Raw genomic sequence first — 17,001 nt, forward strand, 5'->3', positions numbered from 1 at the left:
ATTGTTACTTAATTGCCTATAAGTGTATGGGTTTATTTCTAGGTTCTCTATTCTCTTCCTTTGATCTATGTGTCTGTTCTTGTGCTCGTACCATGCTGTTTGGGTTACTGCAGCTTTGCATAACATGGTCTGAAGTCAGAGAATGTGAGGATCAGTTTTGTTCTTCTTTTCTCAAAGTAGCTTTGACTATTTAGGGTCTTTGTGTTTCCATGAAAGCTCCTCATCAGGTACATTGTTTATCCCTGTTTTCTTAGTACCCCCCTCCAGGGGTTTTGTTTTTTGTTGTTGCTCTTCCATTTGAAACATATTCTTGTCTCTTCTCATTTTATTTAATTTTCTCTGTCTCTATGAAATTAGATGAAACAGTTACCAACCCCTGTCTTGAGAGCCCCTCTGGGGAACATTCCTATGTAGTCTACATGTTCCAAGTGGCTCTGATGGGTGAGCTGGATCTGAAATGAGCACAAGTTGTGTTTTCTCTCTGGGTTTTACTGGCAGACACTGCCCTAGTGGGAGATTGGCCTGGAGCTTAGGGGCTAGAACCAGAGGCAGGAGCATGCTGCCCTTTTCCTATCCTCAGTGGCCATCACCACCCTGTCAGGGGTAGCGTCAAGAGATACCCCTGACCTGGCTGTGTCAGATGTGCACAAGTATGCACAGGGATGCTGCTCCTGAAGCACACGGTGGTCTCGGTCATGCTCTGTCTTGTTCTCTCTGGAGTGTGTGCAAGGATGTCGGAGCTAGTAATTGCTGCCTCTGCCCACTCAAAGAGGGCAGGGATCCAAGCTGGCTCTGTCCCTCCAGGTATGCACATTCACATTATCAACAGCAGCTTCCCCCTTAGTGGGATCAGAGTAAGAGCAAGAAGAGATGAAGCAGGAACCTGATGTTGGATGGGAGAGTATACTGGATGGTCTTGGCAAGATGGCCAAAGCCCCAGACTACTTTTAAAACTACTGCCTCTGTGCTGTGACTGGTAATAAGCAAATCTATGCATGAGGAGTCTCAGTTTCTTATAGCCCTCTGGTGAGCTCCACTGGTGTTCAGATCAGCTAAAGGGTCTTGATTTTCTGGTCTTGAATCCCAGAGCTGGGGTGCCTAATATGTGATTCAAATCCCTCACTCCACAGGGAGGATTTCCTAGCCTTTGGCATGCCCTCCTTTTCTGTGTCCCCCATTAGAAGTATGGCTTCCAACCAGATTGCTTCTCCTCTCTTCCTACCAGGCTTTGTGTGGATTTATCTTTATAGGCTTGGTTGTAGAAGAGCTATTCTGCTAGTCACCAGGTCAATTTCATTGAGAGTTGCTGCATAAGTAATTGTAGTTTTGGTGTATTTGTGAGGAGAGATGAGCCCCGTATCTTCCTATTCCACCATCTTGATCTTTCTCACATAGGCTGTATTCTTTGACAGCATAAAATAAGGACCTTGGTCTATGTTTCAAGCAAAAATTCCTTAAAGTATTAACATTTAAGTAGCCCATGACACTACTTAACCTTATGTCATCTAGGGATTTATTAGCTGTGTTTCTCTACATGAGAATACATGCTCCATGAAGGCAAGGATTTCAGAATTTGGTTCACTGTTCTATCTCCCAGTGCCTAAAATACTACATGAATGAATGGATGGATGACGCTATCACAGTGTATATTAGGTTGGTAAATTTAATAGTGACTTTCTTATATTCTCACACTGTGATATTTAATAGAAACAATTATTTTTCAAAATTTTCAGTTTCTAATAAACTTGAGATGCCCAGAGTTTTCCACAGCAACCACTCCTTTAACTCTCCAGACACCAACTAGATGTTCTACAATTCAATCATGGCACTATCTACGTGGAATTGGCACATATCCCACAGGTAAGCAGCTCATTCCAAAAGACAAGCTCCTACTTCAGATACCAACCTTAATTAACAGACCCCCAGGTTTTCCACTTTTGTCCCATTTGGCTACAAATCAGGAGTTCACATGACTCTCTCCTCGGATCTGTAATAAAATAAGTAACAGTGTGTTAAGGTGCTACATTAATAAAAGCTGCTGTTGATTGGCTATCTAAAAAGAACTCAAATTTTAACTTAATTTCATTATCTCTACAAATGTGAAGGAAGGATGGCATTTCTATTTTTAATGATGGATCCTGAAGATCCACAAATATAAGCAAATTATGTATGCTGCACTTGGTAAAACTGATGATTTGGATCTAGGATTGCCTATCACTTAATTTCTTTTAACATTTCCTTTGTCCATGTTATTTAGAAATATGTTGCTTATTTGACAAATACTTTGGAAAATTCCAGGTATCTTTCTGCTGTTCATTTTTAATTTAATTCTGTTGTGGTCTAAGAACATTTTTAGCATGATTTCTATTTTTTTCATTTGTTAACATGAATCTTAAGGCTCAGAATGTAGACCATCTTGGTGAATGCTCCATATTAGCTTAAGAATAATGTATATTCTGTTAATGTTGGATGAAATGTTCAATAAATGTCAATTAGATCCAGTTGATTGATGATGCTGTTCAGTTCAAGTATATCCTTAATGATTTTCTGCCTCCTGAATCTGTCAGTTACTGAAAGAGAAGCATTGAAGTCTCCAACTGTAAGAGTGGATTTAGCTATTTCTCCTTGTAGTTTGCTAGGGCTACCATAAAAAAGTACCACACACTGAGTGGCTTGAACAACATAAACTTATTTTATAAGAATTCTGGAGGCCAAAAGTCTGAGATCAAGGTGTCAGTAAGCTTGTTTTTCTTCTCAGGCCTCTGTCTCTGGCTTGCAGATAGTTGTCTTCACTCTGTGTCATGTGAAATTCCTCTGTGTATATCTGTGTCGTACTCTCCTCTTTTCATAATGACACCTATCCTATTGGATTAGGGTATACACTAATGACCACATGTTAACATTATTATATCTTAGAAAGTATTGGTTGCTCTGTCATGTCTGACCCTTTACGACCTCATGGACTGTAGCCTGCCCGGCTCCTTTGTCCATGGGATTCTCCAGGCAAGAATACTGGAATGGGTTGCTACTTCCTTCTCCAGTTTTTATATGATAAACATTAAGTTGTTATATGCTAAACATGATAAATATAAAATTGTTATATTTTAAAGAATTGACACTTTTATGATTATGTAATGTCTCTCTATTCTTGATAATTTTTTTCTGATATATCCTTGCTTTGTCTGAAATTAATACAGCTAATGGTTGTATTTCTCGACCACTTTCAATATATGTGTGTCTTTATAGTTTTAGTGCATGTCATACAGAGAACATATAGTTGGGTTTTAATTTTTTCCATTCTCTTTTAACAGGTAAATTTAGACCATTCTCATTTAAAGAAATTATTGATCTGTTAACTGTTTTCTTCTCATTAAATGTGTTTGATTTTAATTTTCTTTCTTTGATTTTCTCTTTTTGTTTTGTTTCAACTGAGTATTTTACATTATTCTTTTTTATATCCTCTCAGCACATCAGTTATACTTCTTTCAAAAATACTTTTACCAATTGTCCAAATTTTGCAATGTATGTCAACAGCTCAGATTTATCCTCTTTCAAATAGCACTATATCACTTCACAGGTAATGTAGGTAGCTTATAATTGAGTGCTCCCCATTCTTTCTTCCAGTTTCTTACTCAAGTGACCTCATTTATTTCACTTGTCTGCAAGCTACAATCACCTAATATATTATTGCTATTATTGGTTTGAGCTTTTATCTAATAGAGAAATTGAGAATAAGAAAAAATGTTACCTTATCTTTATTCTTTCTCTAATGCGTGCCTTTCTTTATAAAGATCTGAGTTTCTGACATATTATTGTCTGTCTCTACCAACATTTTAACATTTCTTGCAAGACAAGTCTGTTGTCAACACATTCTTTCATTTATCTGTGAAAGTCCATTTTCTTCACTCCTAAAGGACACTTTCACTAGATAGGGAATTCTAAGTTGGTAAGTTTTCCTTTCAACATTTTAAATACCTAATTCCATTCTCTCTTTGCTTGCATGACTTTCAAAGAAAATTCCAATGTAAGTATTATCCTTTTTGCTCCTCTATAGGTAAGATTCCTGCTATACTCTTCTGGTTTCTTTCAATAACTTCTCTTTGTCTTTTTTTTTTTTTTTTTGGCCATTTAATTATTGCCAGGGTCCAGCCCCAGTGGATCCAGGGAAATTCGAAGCGTGGACAGCATTGGCGAAGAAAACTTATTTATTTATTAAGATTAGATTAAATTAGGAAGAAATAGTGTAGTAGGAAAATTAAGTGGAGAAAGAAGGCTGAATAACTTGGCTTATGGGGAAGGCCAATAAAGTTCCAGACAAGGAGCTTGCACCATCTACGTTAGGCCACCAGCGTCCTCTTGAATATCGGGGGGTGCCCCGCCTTGGGATCCCCCTCACGTGGATCTTAAAAGCCGGGACAAGTAAGTAGACATGGTGAACCTCCATGCCCCAGATGGGAATTCAGCCAGAAGTTAGAGAGGAGACATGGGGGAAACCAGTCCAGCGACTGGCCCCGTCCTCTATTGTTCAGAAGGCCTTTTATACTTTTGATAAAACATGGAGATCAATGGGTAACACAAAGTTATGCAGCATTAGCAGCCCAGACTCTTATCAAAAACCAGGCTTTTCTCTCTACATACCTAATTGTATATACAAGTCTTAGGTGATTTACATCATCTTCTGGCCAAAAAGGCCAATTAACATTTTACAGTCTTTTTTTCTGATAAGGGTTTGTCAACCAGAAGACTTATTTATGTTGATCTTCCTAAAGTCTGGTGCCACTCTCAGAAAGCACTAAATAAAGTTACATTCTTACATAGCAAGGACACAGGAGGAGTGCAGTGATATATAACAAAAAGAAAAGTAATTAACTCAAAAGTCTAGTGTTGCTAACATCAAAACTACTATGTATCTTTTTCCATATCCCATTTACATTGATTAACATCCTCCCAGGTGCCTAAAAGATAAAGAATATGGAGGCCTGGCAACAGTCATTGAATCAACAGTGAAAACCCTCTACCAATATGATTTTTAACTCTTTAGAAAAGGCTCTGTATCTTTAAGATGCTTTAAGCTTTGTGCCTCTCATGGTTGGGGGGCTGTAAGCAATTCACAAGCTGTAAGAGGTCTGGGGGAACCTGTTAGGCAAGCTAGAGAGTTATCAAGGGGGTTTAAGCGGAAACATCCTTTTCAAATGCAAAAGACTAAAGCCCTGATTTGACTTTTTCCAGAGAATATCAGAAGAGTGGAAAAGCAGGCAGATTCTTATTTTTTGGGGGGTGGATGCTCAGGAAATTCCAGGGGGAAAACCTGAGGTCTGATTAACCTTGCCATCAGAGCTCTGCTGCATGACCTTGTCATGGGTGGAATTCCTCACACTGGCTCCCGGCAAATTATGACATGTCTAAGTGTAGATTTTTTTGTTACTTAGTCATGCTTGGTGTTCTCTGGATTCCTGGATCTGTGACTTAGTGTTTCTCAACACTTTTGAACAATTCTCAGCCATTATTACAGCAAATATTTCTACTATTCCATACAGCACAGTGGTAAAGAATCTGCCCACCAAGACATAAGATGCAAGAGACATGGTTTGATCCCTGGTTCAGGAAGATCCGCTGGAGAAGAAAATGACAACAGACTCCAGTATTCTTGCTTGGGAAATCCTATGCACAGAGGAACCTTGTGGGCTACAGTCCATGAGTCATAAGGAGTCAGACACAACTAAGCACGTACACTACTACTTCTGCTGCTGTTCTCTCTTCTATTTTTGGTATTATTATGTTTACATTACACATTTTATCATTGTCTCACGCTTCTTGAATATTCTATATGCTGATTTTTATTCTTATTTTCATTTTTGCTTTTCCATTTTTTTAGCCTTTATTGACATAAACTAACACTGATTTTTTTCCTCATCTGTGTCTAGTCTCCTGATGAACCAATTAAAGACATTCTTCACTCCTTCTATTGTGTTTGGTTTCTAGCATTCTATTTTCATTTATTCTCAGAATTTTCCTTACTCTTCATACCTCTTCTTGAATGTCACCACTTTTTCCAATAGAGAGCATCATATATTATTATAGCTTTTATAAATTCCATGTCAAATAATTGCAAAATCTCTGCCATACATTAGTGTGGTCTTCAGACCATATTTTCTTTGAATTTTAGCATAGCTTGTAAATTTTTTGGTGAAAGCTAGGCATGGTGTACTGATTAATAGAAAAATAGACAAATGGATCTTTAGTGTGAGATTTTATGTTTATCTTGTAGAATTTAGGCTTTGTTTAATATATGCTATAGCTGTAGTTATCAGAGGCTTTGATTTATTTCAGTGTCTCTCTATATATCTTCTGTTGCCTTTGTTATTCTCCAGAAGCTTCTTAAGCAGAGTCTGTTTCTAACAGCTCTCTCAGTTCTAATCCATTGTTACACTGGAGTCCTATTAATAAGGTTTTCCAGATGGTGTCATGGTAAAGAATCTACTTGCCAATGTATGAGATGCAAGAGATGCAGGTTCTGTCCCTGGGTTGGGAAGATCCCCTGGAGAAGGAAATCGTAACCCACTCCAGTATTCTTGCCTGGGACATCCCATGGACAGAGGAGCCTGGTGGGCTACAGTCCATGGGATCACAGGAGTCAGACACAACTTAGTGACAAAACCACCACAACAAAAATATTGGGAAGAAGAACTATTATATAATTATATGATTAATTCTTCATTGTATAATACTCAAGAATCCCTGGGCTGTGAACTTAGGAAGAGTTTGTTATTACTTTTTTCCTCCCCTTGTGTGTGACAAGGAGGGTAAAAAGCCTCAAGTTGTATAACTCCCCTTCCCCTACGGCATATTACATTCTGGTAAAAACAGCTTCCCCTGAAGGCAGGATTTTTCTACTAAGAACAGAATGCTCTGAGCACTTGTCAAAATGGTTACTTTTCCCCTCTCCTTACTAAAAAAGCAAGAGGGAACTTTTCTACAATCATCACTGTGAGAAACTGATGGGATTTTGGATATAAAACTCCTGAAGAAGTGGGAGCAACTGTATGCCTCTTCCCCCAGGAGATTTTAGCTCTCAAGGTAGTCCAGACCCAGCCTCAAGAAATCAGTCAATACTGTTTAAGTGTTCTTACCACTTACTGACTCCAGTGGATTTTACTCCCAATATGCTAGATTTCCTGTTATTTGAGTTCCTCTATTTTTCAGAGAATCAGTTTGCCCTAGCATCTCAATCAGAGAAGGCAATGTCACCCCACTCCAGTACTCTTGCCTGGAAAATCCCATGGGCAGAGGAGCCTGGTGGGCTGCAGTCCATGGGGTTGCAAAGAGTCAGACATGGCTGAGTGACTCCACTTTCACTTTTCATTTTCATGCATTGAAGAAGGAAATGGCAACCCCCTCCAGTGTTCTTGCCTGGAGAATCCCAGGGATGGAGGAGCCTGGTAGGCTACCGTCTATGGGGTCGCACAGAGTCGGACACGACTGAAGTGACTTAGCAGTATCAGTAGTAGCAGCATCTCAAATCTCTGATGGCTGTCAGAAGAGTTGACTTTTAGCTTTTTCAGCTTTTTTAAATTATAAGTTTGGGAGTGACAAGTTCCAAGTCCTTTACATGTTGAAGCAAAAAATGGAAGTGGGGACATGGGAGCAGCCTATTTCAAATGCCCACATTTTTTTAATTGACTTTATCCAAGCCTTAGGGTGGCAGTAGTGATTGGATGAGTGGACTAAAAAAGGAGTTTTATTGTAACTATCCAGGCAAACAGTGACGAGAACAGAAATTAAGCTGTATATTTAAATACACACATGCATATATAGAGTCAATTTATCAGTATTGTCACAGCACTAAGGTAAGTTGTAAGTAAGAAAATGTTTAACCAATCTGAATATCTCAAGTTTGAAACTAAGGCAAATTGTAAATCATTCTCCAGGTTATATCATATTGTTTGAGGATTTGATTCACAGATCCCTGTTAATATGTGCCTGAAAGTTGCTCAAGATGATAAATATGATAGACTTATTTAAAAAATAAGTGCATTTAAATAATGATTTTTTTTTTCAGAGATCCTAAATATTTACTTTCAGGAACTGTATCGATGGACATGACAAAATGAACTAATATATGATGCTGCTTTAGGCATGATTTGGAGTGTTAAAGGATTCAAACAAAAAAATTAAAGAATGTGGACATAATTTAATGAGGAAATATATACCAAATTTCATTGCGATTTTTCCTGTGATCTGGCATATATGTTTTTATGATCACAATATCTATTATTTTTTTATGCATAGCTTATGTGAGTCTGTTTTGTCAAAATACTTTATTTCTCTCTTAAAAACAATCTAGTTATCCCTAAAAATTCTAGGTATCTCTGTTTATATGTATAAGGTATGCCTTAATTTTCTAATTAACTTTATTTGAAAAAGACTATAACTTTTCTATTCCTTTGTACCAAAAGTTTAAACTTTCATCATCTTTTTCTAAAACTAAGCTTTTATATTCTCAGAATTTATAGAAATACAAACTGACACCCTCTATTGGGGTAATTAACTGGCTCACAGTGTTTTGTGATCTTGAGGCTTTATTTACCTCAAGCATAATTTGCAATATACTTAATCTGAAATGTTATGTAGAAAAATGGTAAGTGTTGCAAAGTATTTTATATGTCTTCTGAACATATATAGCATTTACTAGAGAGAGAAACTTCTAAATCAAGCTTTGTAAAACCCTGTGTTGCCTAAAGGTCTAGTTAAAGTTATATTCAGTATAATCTATCTGAATGCAATTAGATATATTTAATAGGTTGACATACCCCAGGTGGCACTAATGGTAAAGAACCCACCTGCCAATGCGGGAGACATAGAGACCGGGTTTCATCGCTGAGTCAGGAAGACCTCCTGAAAAAGGGAATAGCAACCCACTCCAGCATTCCTGCCTGGAGAATCCCATGGACAGTGGAGCCTGGAAGGCTACAGTCCCTAGGGTTACAAAGAATTACACATGACTGAACCAAGTTAGCATGCACATATGGTACCTATGTAAAATTTTGTGAATTAATTCAAATCACTATAAAACATGTTATTGATTCTCAATCACTTTTAATTCAAATATCTCCATAGGTAGATACAATATCTTGCTAGGCAAAGTGTATAAATGTGTAGCCCCAAACTTCAGGTCAAAGTAAATATTAGCTTGCATTGTTTCTCAGGGTTCAAGTACTAGTATTATTGTTGATGTTTTGCCATGACAAATTTAATCAAAAAGAAGGTCTGTCATACAGGTTTACTAAGTTGGTTACAGTACTATGTATAGATGATGTAGATCCAGAAAACCTCTTTTATTTTTCTGCCAATGTAGTTTTAATTTTCTTTAATATTTATTAAACTATTATAATAAATTTTAAATTATGTGCAGTAGTATCATAACTTTATGCTAGTAAGATATGACTTTATTTTCCTCTTGTTGTATTTGCTGTTACACACAATTGTGTCTATTTTGATTAATGTTTTTGATGTCCCACTCTTTTAAGTGTCATTGTGTACAATGATTCTATGTGTCCTATGAGAGTTCATTGCAGCAGGTTTGGAATTGGTCTAAACTCTTTTACTGAAGTAAGAAATGCACCCTCTGAGGACTATCCACTGGTCATGGCATGAAACTTAATGAGTCCAAGGAATTTTAGGACTGTTTGTTGTGAATGACAATGAGGTTGATGAATGACACATGTCTTTGGTGAGACCACTGGCAGGATTTGTTATTTACCCAATATCTATACTTATATGAACAGTAGGGTGTAAGGGACCCTGGCCAAGTCTGCATTTTGTATTCCCTAGTTCCTCCTTGTTCTGTGTACAGGTTGGTGGTGCCTGGCTTGAGAAGAAAAAAAAAAAACAGCTGAGCCTTGTAAAACTCTTAGAGAAAAGAAAATTCAACCTAGTGGCACCTCTCTGGATCCCTTCTGTGTGGCACACTTGAACTTAAGCATAAATCCATAAGTTTTACTTTAAATGTTTCTGCTATATTAAATCATTTTCCTGCAGTAATCTGTAGATTTGTATGGACTGTCGTTTTGGGTTCTGGGCATCTTCTTTAGTAAATGAATCCTGAGTGCCATAGTTAGTACAATATAATATTGTATACCCTTACACTAACAAAGTTTTGCAGCTAAAGGGGGTTTCAGCCAGCATCTGCCTTATCCCATTCACTTTAAGAAATAAGAAATTGAGAGGTCTGTATTTCCTTGCTAGCTGTCAGGTGGGTCACCTCGTGGATACTACAGGCCACCTGTTCTTGCCATGTGCCTTTACATCTTCATGCCAGCAGAGGCATGGCAAACCTCTGACTTCCCCTCCTGCCACCAGCCAGAGAAAACTCTCCACTTTAAAAGGTTTGTGTGAAAAGGGCAGTCTCACCTGAATAATATCTCTATTTAAGATCCCTTTTTGAAGGAATTTTGAGGGGCCATCATAGAATTCTACCTGCCACAAAACCTGAATAAATATTTCTTGAAAAAATAAATTTCATGTAAAAAAAAAAAAAAAAGAAAGAAAGAAGAAATTGAAGCAACCAAAGTGTAAATTACTTTAAAAAAGCACATACCTAGTTGGACATAAGGGCTAAAACTACACCTTCCTCCAATGAGGGCAGTCCATTTCATATCATCATACCAAATCTAAACCTAATAAAATTATACTTAACTTACAACTGCTATTAATGCTTTCTCAGAATTAAAATTATAAGAAAAAGTGGTTTGTAGTTTCCTACATCAATAAAGTGTTTGTAACATGCTTATATAAAACATATTTTAAGACTATAAATTTTTCTTTTACTTGTATAGTTTATGGAAGGACATCAGGGAAATCTGCTTTCTACACCATGATTAATATTTACATAAGCATTTTTATACATAAATTTTGTTTATAATTATCAAAGTAAATTATATACTATGTTCATTTTATTAGCTGAGTAAAGATATATTATTATCCTTTACTCAAGAAACACATATATATTGAGATTCATTACTGTTTATACATTTATCAATGTATAAAATTATGTCTAATATTTGTGTCTGTAGGGGAATTTATGGACAATGGAGAAAACATTAATAATTAAAATATGTGAGAGCTATTATTTATTTGTCTTTATTTTTTTTCAGCATGAATTTATATATATGTGTGTGTGTATATATTTTAACTTCATTGCAGAAATATATGGCACCTTAACATGCAATATTCAGTGATCTAGGGAGTATACTGGTCACATACTATCCATCTTTAAATACCTTCCCAGAATTTGAAGACTTACCTTTTAAACAAATAGTGAGAGATTTAAAAATAAATGGAAATGGCAAATACATACAAACAATTAAATAAGAGTGATAGGAACAACAACAAAAAAATAATAATAAAAGGAGGTAAGGAAGGAGCAATGACAAGAAGAATTATCAATCAAATCTTTGATTTGCAGTAACTAATGTAGAAGTCAGGGAAATATTCATACATATTTGTAGAGGGATATAACTGAAAAATAGAAACATGGTATCTATAACTGTAGATCATAATCTATTGCCATAAATTTCTGAACAGTATGTTTGGTTAATATGAAATCATCTGGATTTTCATCCTGATTTTTCCTTTAATTTTTTGTAGCTGTTTGTAGTTTTAATAATGACTAATGTATACACACAGACAACACAATTTCTTTCTTGGAAGATGTTATTATCTGTATATAATAAAAGACATTTTAAACAATATTAAACACAATGCAAAACTAATTTGAGCTTTTATTTCAATTGGTTTCAAGTATTATTATTTAACATTTTTCCTTAAAAATATTCTTCAAAATTCCATATCATATTCTTTAGTGTTTTAAATTTGTTAAATATTAAAATCCTTTTATGTTGTAATGATGCCAAACTTATGTAATTATGACACAACTTTTTGTATGATTTATTTACCTTTTTTATAGAACACTGTAATTGAAAATACTTGGCTTGATATTTCCTTAATTTATGCTAAAGATGTTCATCATTAATACTTCATTTTCTCTTTATGTTTTAAAAATATTAAAAAGTGAAAAATACAACAGTGCATACCACAGCGATATGTAATCAAACATCTGTTTTGAAAAAGTAATAAAAAAATTATATGAAAAAAGTTCTATAGCTAAGAAAGTACTATTACAAAAAATCAATTATTCTCTGAAACACAGGAAGCTGCTTTTTGGAAATTACAACAAAGAAAACTGCTGGTAACCATCCTACTGTATATCCATTTCTCAAAATAGTATAAGTGCTTTCAAAAAGTCAAATCATTCATTATGAAATGCCCCAAGGCATAGATTTTCTCAGATTGAGCTTCACATTTCTCCTTTGCAAAAAAAATCATTTTCAAAAATAGGGAGAAATGCTTAGCAACAGCAACTCAGTTACTTTAAACATATGTACTGACTATACAATGTATAAATATATAAATATTTGAATACAATTTATACTTGTAATTTAAACTGTTGAATAGATATTTTCACTGAATATTTGAGAGCATAACACATTTGCAGCAGCATTCATTGTGTTTCATAACCATGTACTGCAAGTAAAATTCTATAATAATAATGTAAGCTTTTCACACAATAATTATTCAGAATTTTTAAGTACAAATGTTATGGAAATAACTGACTTCACAAGATGACGTATTATAATAGATCCTCAAGCTACATAATCTTAAAAATACTTAAAATCATTCTTCTTAAGCATAACACTTCCAAATAAGCACTTTGTCCCATTAACATTGAAACAATATATTATTTTAACACCCTATAGCAGTTATTGAAGTATATATTTTATAGTTTCACAGATATAACTCTATTTCAGAAAGTACATTTTTTCCTTAAGCATATGAACAAAAGTGGATAAATGAAAGTAGACTCATCAGAATATGAATGTTGCAGTTCCATGAAAGGTTACTTTTCCTAGTATTTAACTTAACTCATACAAATAGCACCATCTGGAAAATGAGAACATTTTGGACAGTCTCTTTCCAAAGAGATGAGTCTCTTTTGCACAATATTCAGCTACATAATTTAGAGCATATTACAATCATAATTATTCAACTGGGAGTTAGTAAACACAATTTTTATATTCTTTCAAGTTATAAAACTCTCTCTGTTTGAGTGTCAGAATAACTAATCAAGACTTTCTCATGATGCCACACAAATATTGGTAGTCTAAAGTGTTGTTTTACCTATAAAAGTAGCCTACCTTAGAGACCTGCTTGTTTTCTTAGAACACTGGAACTGAACTCCTACAAAGAATTTGTCTGTGCCTGTAGGCTCCAATCATCCTTCTTGTTCCAGTAGATTGAATTTCTAGGTGTATATTTATGGTTATTATATTTTTAAACATACTCTCAATTGTCTACCTTTAAGGAAAACAAAATAAAAATAGAGTGACTGCAAAATGGACATATTCTTATTTGACTTTGTTTTAATTCTACTAAATATTTGGAAGACAAAATTGTTAACATTTTAAAAATGTGTAGATATTTTAAATTGTACAAAGATAGCAAATAACTTCACGTATATAATTAACACTCAAAGTAATATAATTAAATAAGTACTAGAAAATGATTATTTCCATATTAGAGATGGGAAACTAAGACTTAGTTTACAAAGTTTGTCAATAATCGCTTCAGTTTAGTTCAGTCACTCAGTAGTGTCCGACTCTTTGCGACCCCATGAATCGCAGCACGCCAGGCCTTCCTATCCATCACCAGCTACAGGAGTTCACTCAAACTCACGAACATTGAGTCGGTGATGTCATCCAGGCATCTCATCCTCCGTCGTCCCCTTTTCCTCCTGCCCTCAATCCCTTCCAGCATCAGAGTCTTTTCCAATGAGTCAACTCTTCACATGAGGTGGCCAAAGTACTGGAATTTCAGCTTTAGCATCATTCCTTCCAAAGAACACTCAGGACTGATCTCCTTTAGGATGGACTGGTTGGATCTCCTTGCAGTCCAAGGGACTCTCAAGAGTCTTCTCCAACACCACAGTTCAAAAGCATCAATTCTTCAGCGGTCAGCTTTCTTCACAGTCCAACTCTCGCATCCATACATGACCATTGGAAAAACCATAGCCTTGACTAGATGGACCTTTGTTGGCAACGTAATGTTTCTGCTTTTTCAATATACTATCTAGGTTGGTCATAACTTGTCTTCCAAGGAGTAAGCGTCTTTTAATTTCTTGGCTGCAGTCACCATCTGCAGTGATTTTGGAGCCCAAAAAAGATAAAGTCTAACACTGTTTCCACTGTTTCCCCATCTATTTCCCATGAAGTGATGGGACCAGATACCATGATCTTAGTTTTCTGAATCTTGAGCTTTAAGCCAACTTCTTCACTCTCCTCTTTCACTTTCATCAAGAGGCTTTTTAGTTCCTCTTCACCTTCTGCAATAATCACTTAGTCCTATGTATTAGAACTATCCTCAAAACCAATAAATCATTGATAGCCCAATTCCCTGTACATTTTATATTCTCCTAGATCTGGGGAAAACTCCACTTAATCTTTTTGTGTCTATACTTCAACAGAACTTTAAATATGTTAAGAAAACAAACCTAGTTTTATGTATTTGGGAAAAGTTGCAACTGTCTCCCATCATTTGTTGTTGTTTAGTTGTTAAGTTGTCTGACTCTTTTGCAACCCCATGGCTCTTCTGTCCATGTTATTTCCCAGGCAAGAATACCAGGGTGGGTTGCCATTATCTTTTCCAAGGGTTCTTCCTGACAGAGGGATAGAATCTGCATCTGTTAAATTTGTATTTCCCCTATTGTAAGTGTTAGCAAGCAAAGAAAAGCATCTTTTTGGTTCTATAAGTTTGGATATGTTTAATAAGAATCAGTCCTTTGTTTTTAGTTACATCTCACTAAATGTTCGTAAGTTATCTGCCCATCACATTGATCTATATTCATACATTTGTAGTCACTGTGGGCTATTTAGTCTTTGTGGGTTAAATGTTATTGATACTTGGATGCACCACTACTCTATAAAATAATTTATGTAAAAAAAAAATGTTGAGTCTATTTCATGGAGCAAAAAAAAAAAAATCTGATTTCCATATGAACTAGAATTCTGTGATCATTCTAAATCTTCTTGTGAAATCATTTCCTATGTACTGGGTGGGCTTCTCCGTGGCATGACTATCCAAATTGTTAATCACTTAACAGAGCCTCAAGCAGTTAATTAATAAATTAATCCAGACCTCAACTGAATTCTTTGTTGCCAACATTAGGGATCATATTTCTGCTAAAAATTTATAGCTATTTCTCTGCCTTCATTTTTGATTATTCATACATCATCTGCTTTGGGTAAAGATATTCTGTACCACAGGTATAAATCCAGAAGAATAATCATCTATATTGTGCATTGCATCAGAGTAAATCTGAAATTCCCATTTGTTAAAATAAATGTTATATCAATTATGGAACAATTTTTTCACAGGCAATTGATATTCACTGTTTCCTTTAGGCCTTGACCTGTAAGGCCCATTTCTTTCATTTTCCTTCCTGTGATTTTAACGATATGCAAAATTTAGTTTTAGTTCTTAGATGGCTAGTTTTCGAACTTTTAAAACTATACTAGTCTCCAGGGTAAGAGGAGGTTCCAACATAGTCAAATTGAAGAATGACAAAACAAACAAATAAATAAAAATCTCTCTCACTTCAGTTAAACCATTCAGTGTGTCCAACTCTTTACAACCCCATGAATCACAGCATGCCAGGCCTCCCTGTCCATCACCAACTCCTAGAGTTCACTCAAACTCATGTCCATCAAGTTGGTGACGTCATCCAGCCATTCATCCTCTGTTGTCCCCTTCTTCTCCTGCCCCCAATCCCTCCCAGCATCAGTGTCTTTTTCAGTGAGTCAACTCTTCGCATGAGGTGCTGAGGTATAGGAGTTTCAACTCCAGCATCAGTCCTTCCAATAAAAACCCAGGACTGATCTCCTTAAGGATGGACTGGTTGGATCTCCTGGCAGTCCAAAGGACTCTCAAGAGTCTTCTCCAACACCACAGTTCAAAAGCATCAATTCTTTGGAATCAGCTTTCTTCACAGTCCAAATCTCACAGCCATACATGATCACTGGAAAAACCATAGCCTTGACTAGATGGACATGTGCTGGCAAACTAATGTCTCTGCTTTTGAATATGCTAATGAGGTTGGTCTAGGTTTCCTTCTAAGGAATAAGCGTCTTTTAATTTCATGGCTGCAATCACCATCTGCAGTGATTTAGGAGCACAAAAAAATTAAGTCTGACACTGTTTCCACTGTTACCCCTTCTATTTCCCATGAAGTGATGGGACCAGATGCCATGATCTTCGTTTTCTGAATGTTGAGCTTTAAGCCAACTTTTTCACTCTCCTCTTTCACTTTCATCAAGAGGCTTTTTAGTTCCTCTTCACTTTTGGCCATAAGGGTGGTGTCATCTTCATGTCTGAGGTTATTGATATTTCTCTCAGCAATCTTGATTCCAGCTTGTGCTTCCTCCAGCCCAGCATTTCTCATGATGTACTCTGCATATAAGTTAAATAAGCAGGGTGACAGTATATAGCCTTGACAGACTCCTTTTCCTATTTGGAACCAGTCTGTTGTTCCATGTCCAGTTCTAACTGTTGTTTCCTGACCTGCATACACGTTTCTCAAAAGGCAGGTCAGGTGGTCTGGTATTCCCATATCTCTCAGAATTTTCCACAAGTTAATTGTGATCCACACAGTCAAAGGCTTTGGCATAGTCGATAAAGCAGAAATAGATGTTATTCAGGACCTCTTGCTTTTTCCATGATCCAGTGGATATTGACAAATTGATCTCTGATTCCTCTGCCTTTTCTAAAACCAGCTTGAACATCTGGAAGTTCACGTTTCATGTACTGCTGAATCTTGGCTTGGAAAATTTTGAGCATTACTTTACTAGCGTGTGAGATGAGTGTGTGTGAGATTCTGAAAGAACGTGTTCC

The sequence above is a fragment of the Oryx dammah genome, unplaced genomic scaffold, assembly GCF_014754425.2.
Source record: "Oryx dammah isolate SB20612 unplaced genomic scaffold, SCBI_Odam_1.1 HiC_scaffold_2, whole genome shotgun sequence".
In the NCBI taxonomy this organism is placed as follows: Eukaryota; Metazoa; Chordata; class Mammalia; order Artiodactyla; family Bovidae; genus Oryx; species Oryx dammah.